The sequence below is a fragment of the Schistocerca americana genome, chromosome 3 (genome assembly GCF_021461395.2).
Source record: "Schistocerca americana isolate TAMUIC-IGC-003095 chromosome 3, iqSchAmer2.1, whole genome shotgun sequence".
Classification (NCBI taxonomy): domain Eukaryota; kingdom Metazoa; phylum Arthropoda; class Insecta; order Orthoptera; family Acrididae; genus Schistocerca; species Schistocerca americana.
The window spans coordinates 184,732,197-184,739,538 of NC_060121.1; the positions used below are offsets into that span (position 1 = coordinate 184,732,197).

A 7,342-nucleotide genomic window follows, 5' to 3' on the forward strand; every position below is an offset into this window, starting at 1 on the left:
GTGCACCTAAGTTTATTAAGTGTTTGCTAGCAGAAACAAGCAATAAGAATATCGTCTACATCGTGCAGAAGTGTTTTTAAGAATCTTGGAATTATTACTCTCATTTCACAATATTTTACTTCTTAATGGTTTTTGTTGCTGATAATAAAGACCAAATTGAACAGCGACATACACAGTCACAATACAAGACACAAAAATAATTTTCATGAAGATTTTGCCCCCTTGTCCAGGGTTCGGAATGGAGTTGTGAACACTAATGGTAAGATATTCAACAAGATGCTGTCTAACATAAAACAAGGTATTGGGAATCTCTACCAGCTCAAAAGGAAATTAAAATCATGCCTGATTAGCCACCCATTCTACAAATTATCTGAATATCCAGATTCAGGGATTTAAAATTTCTGCTAGCTAGATGGCAAGTAGCAGTGTTTGTTATAAAGGTGTGTAACAAGCAGTAATATGCTGGTACCATAAATAGGACCTAGCATTTGTAGATTCAAAAATATTTCCTTGGAAAATACCTTCTTAATCAAGTAAATGTTAAGCTACTAATAGCAGATAAACAGCAGCTATATAATAAAACTAAGGAGGCAGCAGCAGCTTTATTACTAATTATGTTATTAAATTTGAATGGTAGATGCGTGAATAGCATTAAGCAATGTGGTAATACGGTCAGAACAGTTTACAGATTAAATTTCTCTGTTGCCTCATGTTAATGTATATCTTCACTCATCCCACATTCCTGAAGGGTCTCCTCCCTGATGGGATCTGTGGAACGCAATTAATGAGTGAACTATCCACTTTTGAGTAAGGTGAGCAGTAATTACCTAGCACAACATTTTTCCCCTTAGGAGTTGTATTTCAATAACTACTGCTTCAATAACTAGTTTTGCACAGTTAGGTATGTGATATGCAGTACATTCAGTTACATAAGTATCAACATATATGTAGCTAACACCACTTCTACAACAATGTGACATCTTTATATCCATTTAGATTATACACCATTATTACATTTTCCCTTAGCCCATGCTTTGTCATAAAAACATTTGGCATATCAGTAGCTAATAATATATCAGTTTCAACAGATTTATTGGAAGCATATTGAAGATTTTGGTAAAGTATTTTAGTTTTAGAACCCTTGCCAGCTATTTTCCTGTCAGCTACCTTCAATGTGTGTTTACCTGGGGTTGGTTTGTGTAGACTTTTGTTACACAGAGATGGCACTGTTATATCTAAAATATGACTTCTTTCCGTTTATTACAAGCTGGGCCTGAAAACTGTAATGCAGACTGTCTGCAAAATAGTAAAGTACAAGTATTTCCTGTGAAATCGCTGAATGTGAGATACTATGCCTCTTTGGCTTTATATCAGGTTGCTGGTAACTGGGTCATGGGCATTTGTCAACAATATGTTATTATTAGGTACATTATTAACTGTGGTTTCTTTTATTAGTTATTTACTATTTGTGGCGGTGGATGTCCTATTATTTGTGAACCTATGAAACAAGAGATCCAGTTCTTGACCTAGTTCGGGCTAGAATTTCTTTTCATACTTACCTTGACTTCTAATACAGTGTTGTTTATGTAAGGGGGGGGGGGGGGGCGGAGAGAATTGTGCTGGTTTCATGAACCTGTGTGAAAGAAGGCTAGGGCATGCTGAATATGAGCAGGCTTAATACAACACTTTGGCATTCAAAACCACCTTATCATTTAATAAATTGTCACATTCTGCAGTGAGTATACCTCTCAATAATTTTAAAAATATGTTGGATAACTGGTTAATAGGTAAGTCTAATAGAATTCTAGTAGTGTAAAACCTGAGTTTTAAGATTGTGTTTGCAAGTCTATACAACAGATTAATGTAGGCTAACTAATTTGTAATGTAATGTGAACATTAATTGCAATGGTGGTGTCATGTCAATGAAAAGCTTATTCCACAACATGCAAATAGAGAATTTGCATCTCAATCTATGAATCAGCTTGTTCAGTGGAGTAGAAAGTTTGTCAGAAATAGCTGAACAGGCCTACAAGTGGTTCTCAGTTTAAGTCTCAGCCTCACAAAGACTTACCTTATGCAATTTCAAACAAACAGTAATTGCCTTTTAACACAAGAAATAGTAATTAATGGTCATTCACTGAATGAGAGATGGTGTGTGGTATTCCTTTTGGTCCAGCTGGATAACAAGTTAGCATGGAGTCAACACTTGGATGAACTTATAAAGCAGCTCAGTTCAGCTTGTTAAACCCTTTGAGGTATCTCCCACTGTACTGACCTAAAGATAAGAGTGTAAGCATATTTTGCATATTTTCTCTCCCTGTTGTCTTAAGGAACTATCTTCTGTGGCAGTGCACCTAAAGTAAATAAAGTGTTTGTTCGGCAGAAGCGAGTAGTAAGAATGTTGTGTAAAAGAACTAAGTATACATTTTACATATGCCTGTTTAAGGACATTGAAGTTCTTATTCTCACTCACAGCTTTCATACTAATTTACCTGATTAAATTTAGATGGCGAAAGCATAAATGACATTAAGCAGTATTGTGATAGTTTATTGCTGAATAGAGTACACAGAAATTTTCAATGATATATTTGTCCCAAGTTAACGTACGTCACGGCTCGTTCCACATCCCTCATTGTTCTCCTTCTTGTTTGGATCTGCAGAACAATGAATGTTGTTCTTTGTCTTCCTCCAGGATTACTTCTGCAGCCCGCCAATCTCTTTTTTCCTTCTGCTAATTAAGGTAGGCTGAACAGGAATGTAGTTTCCTTTATTTTTTCTTGAATTACCTGTAAGAATTAAAAAGATAAAAAACAAAAGCAATTATATTCTCTCTGTGGATGTGGTGTACATTTGTGCCTCACATAGCTTCACAAAGTTTCAACAACAGAGATGTACATGCAGATGGTGTTTTCTACTTCGCACAGTGCCTCCAGACCCTTCCTGGTGAACTATTTGACAACTCTGTAAGATGAGCCACAGCTCTACTTAACAGATCATTATTTATTTTGCATGAAATATTTTCCTTGTGTCTGCCACCTCTTCTTCAAAAAAATGGTTCAAATGGCTCTGAGCACTATGGGACTTAACATCTGAGGTCATCGGTACCCTAGAACTTAGAACTGGTTAAACCTAACTAACCTAAGGACATCACACACATCCATGCCTGAGGCAGGCTTTGAACCTGCGACCGTAGCAGTCGCGCGGTTCCAGACTGAAGCGCCCAGAACCGCTCACCTCTTCTTCAGTGTCATGGTTTTCCTCATGTGTGTCCATTCGCTCCAAATGATCAGCATCATTTAAAACTGTGCTAGTGTGTGACCCATGCAGTGGCTCAAGCCAATTTTCAGGAGGCTGCTCACCTGTCGCTATAAAATAATACTTTCTATGTATTCCATCATTATCAATTGCCGCCTCATAGTTATGAGATGGGTTACAGTGTTAGCCCAACCTACATGCTTGCAAATGTTTCTTGTATTGCCCTGAAGACAAGTGCAAATAAGCACAGCCATATTAACTATATAATAATAATTCCGTCACTGGAAACCAACAGAATGACTTGCTTAACTTCCTTTATTTTACTTTCTATGTCTGGTAAATGCACCTCGATGGTGTTGCAGAAAGATCTTGTGTTTGCTCTATTTGCAGAATCAAGGAGGCTTATCTGAAATTAGGAATTCACTTTTGTGAGCATAAAAGCATCCATCTGCACCATGTTGAAGGCTCGAATTCTCTCATAAATTTTGTCCTTTAGAATCCTTATGAACGTTTAACTAATGTGCTGTGGCCTTGCACCGTCATACCTATACGATAAGAAAGTGCCCATAGTTGTCACCTATCCCAATACCCATCCAAGTATGTTTGATAATTCTTGTATTCATCACCTTTGGTTTTTGGAAACATAATTTTTCTGAAATCCTGGAAGAATTCAAACTGTTTCTCTTGTAGTATTCCATTTTTCAATTTGATAAGCCACTCCCACAATACCTGCAAGACATGGAATATACACAACAAAGTTGTTGAATGGGGGAAACATCTTCTAATGGCATTTTGTTCTGATTTAGTATCATCAGTGAGAAAGATGCTTGGCCCATCAATGTTCCTTCCAAAAATATCTTCTCCTACTATCACCTTCAAAAGCTGGAAGCCTATTTCTAAAAGTTCACAGCTTTCTGATGAAATTACTATTATCACCAGTGGTAAGCCTCCACACTCACTGTGTGTAAGAGAAAAACTCTACTGCCATCATGGTCCAGAGTCCCTGTCAAGTCCATAAAAACCATTTTTGGACACTGCTTCTATATGGGCATGCATTTTTTCATCAGAGGTGTGCAAATGCTAAAAAGGAAATACATTAATATTGGCAGAATGTACAACTCTGCAGGCAGCTTAACCTTATATTCAAATCAACATACTTAAAAGGGAAGCCAAATAAGTCTGAAATGTGGAACCAAACAGATAGGAGGAAAGGAGAATGGCAGCTCTCTGTCTGTATAGACAAAATTTTCATAATGATGTGGAAGAATTAAGGAACAATCAGAACAGGAGTTAGGGGAATACCAGGGAGTTTTCAGACCATGGATAAGCTATGCAGAGCAGCTCATTAGTTTCAAAACTTATTATGACATACTATAGGAAACAGAACAAATCTCAGGCAATACCATTTGAAGACTTCAAGAAGGTGTACAATTGCCTCCATAGTCCTTCAGTATTAAAAATGAAAGACATCTCAGACTCCATACAAAACCAATTAAACTAACAGAGCTTACTTTAACCAATACTACATCAAAAGTCAAGTTAACAGAAGAAATTTGTCAACCATTTCTCATAAAAACAGGCTTAAGAAAAGATGACTGCCTATCACCATTACTATTCAACTATGTACTGAAATATATAATGAGAGAATAGTACAAGGATAACCCAAATAATATAAGAATCGCAACAAGGTGATTCCACATCAAGTGGACCACTCTACTAGTTCCAAATGTAATGAAATTTCATTGGAAGGTTCCACAATGTCTTGGGTGGATATTTACAAAGTTTGAGTCCAATATCTCATTTGGTTCCATTTCTAAAGCCTCTCATAGATAGGGATTGTAAGTTTGCACAACCTACAGGCATGCTAAAATGCCAGCTTTGGACAACCTTTATTAAAGGTACTGTTAACTTTTGTACCCTGCTTTTGTATACTGAAAGAACTTTTTTTTACTGAATAGGAATATTGTTGCAGAAGAAGCTGAGTAGCGCAGTCGCCGTAGTGTAGTGGTTACAGTACTAGATTGTTCCATGGACGGTCATGAGTTCAAAACTCACCTGAACTGAAACATTTTAATTTCTATATCCAGTTCGAGTACATTCTAGAAGTATCCACAAATGGCACGAATCATTGTACTGGAATGTTCTCTAGCTGTATAAATACTGTAAGTGTTGTGGCCGGAGGCTCTGCGCTCTTGTAGTGCAAGTGCTGAACAAACCTTCGTTAAGTGAAGTTAGTGTTCGTCATTCATCTACTTACACCTTCCTCTACGTGACATTATTCTGGTGGAGGCGCTGTGTATTGGAACTTGTGATACCACACGTTATCGACGACACAGTGGCTCCCATCAGGCCACCACAGAGCCGCCGTTTAAGTGGCGAGAGACTCAAGTTCAAGCCATATTCAACAGATTGCAATCTATTGGAGACAGAAGAAGACGAGGACGTTACAATGACAGCAACTGTGTGCCACCTCATGAGACATCCTTCCGGGTTCTCTGGTGACAATGGCCAAGATCCAAACAAGAGGCTGAAGGTATATGAGCTTATAGCCAAATTTAACAAATGGGATGACACCATGCGTTTGGCTAACGTATTTTCTACTTGGAGGGCACTGCCAAGCAATGGTATGAGAACAATGAGGAGAAGCTCACACGCTGGGAAGTATTCCAGGCGGAACTGCGCAAGTATTTCAGCGACACACAATGACAGAAGAGCAAGGCTCAAGATAAATTAAAGCGCAGGGCACAACGTCCATGAGAAACGACAGCATCCTACATTCAAGACGTCTTGGAGCTGTGTAAAATAGTGTATCCTTGAATGAAGGAGGAAGCTAAGGTTCCACATCTCCTGAAGGGTGTTGCTGAGGACGTGTATCAAGCCCTACTCTTGAAGGAGGTTTCGACAGCGGACGACTTCATAAAATGGTGCCAGTATATCGAGACAATGCATCAAAAAAGAATTACACGCAAGGAGTTTGAACGGCTTTCAAACATCGTATCAATATCTGTGATGGAGGAAGAAACTGATTTCACAAGTGTTCTACATCGGATAGTGAGAGAGGAAGTTCAGATGGCACTTGGATTACACAGCGAGCAAAAAACCGAGACGCTTCAAGAGGTCATAAGGGAGGAAGTGGGACACACATTGAACCCAATCTCGCGTCCTTCATTTCCCTTTAAAACAGTAACAAAGTCGAGACTCAGGCGAAGTTACATTCCTACAATGCCGCATGAGGAACCTGTTTGGGCACCAAGGAAGACTGATGTCTGTAGGACCCAGGATAACCAACCAGTATGTTTCCACTGCGTACGGCCGGGACATGTGGTGTGCTATTGTTGAGAAAGGCGGCGGATATTTGATGAAACCCGCGCCAGAAGACAGCAGACCGATTTTAGCCAACGCCAACTCTGAGGACGACGAAGAGGAACAAGAGGTGGGTGCAGACGACGTACCCGCTGCTGCGCAGGCCCAAGCGGGTTGCATCATGCAGCCTCGCAGGCGCTCAGCGGCCAACGCAGCACTATGTTTTCGATTGTTTTCAAATTGTTGCATCCTTGAGCCCCCGTTCACCAGATGTACATCTAGCGATTGGTGGCTGACCCTGCGGATCAGAATTTATTAATAATTATAGCACTTGTTCATCACCACTTACAGTTAGATTCTCAGCAAGTACACCAAGTCCTTTCATCCATACATGTATTTTTTCGTCACTGACGATACACACGTCGACGAGGCACAGTGCTTCAATGCTGTTGCAGATATAGCTCACGGCGGAATGATTCCGCTGGTCTGCGTTGGCCGCTTTTATACTGAGTGCTTGACCTTGATTACATAAGAGTGCTTATAACGGACTTAGCTGCTGCGAGGGCCAGAGCGGGAGCGTTATCCTGTACGCGTGCTGTAGTCGTACCAGCAGCACGCGTACCCGCTGGCGCGCCGGCCCAACCGAGTTGCATGATGCAGCCCCGCAGGCGCTCAGCGGCCAATGCGACACTATGTTTACGATTTTTTTCAAATTGTTGTATCCTTGAAACCCCGTTGCCACTGAGTACGCAAACGAATTAGACGCAAATGTAAATGCTAGAAC

At 39.9% G+C, this 7,342-nt stretch overlaps 1 long non-coding RNA gene across 1 annotated transcript; it reads right to left on the reverse strand.

Annotated features, from left to right (window-relative positions):
- Positions 1-2,551: 2,551 nt before the first annotated feature.
- LOC124607158 lies at positions 2,552-7,005 on the reverse strand. Its single transcript, XR_006978783.1, has 3 exons — positions 6,950-7,005; positions 6,708-6,856; positions 2,552-2,786 (listed from the first exon to the last, which is right to left on the reverse strand). It is a non-coding gene; the product is annotated as an uncharacterized LOC124607158 (long non-coding RNA).
- Between the last annotated feature and the right edge of the window lie 337 nt (positions 7,006-7,342).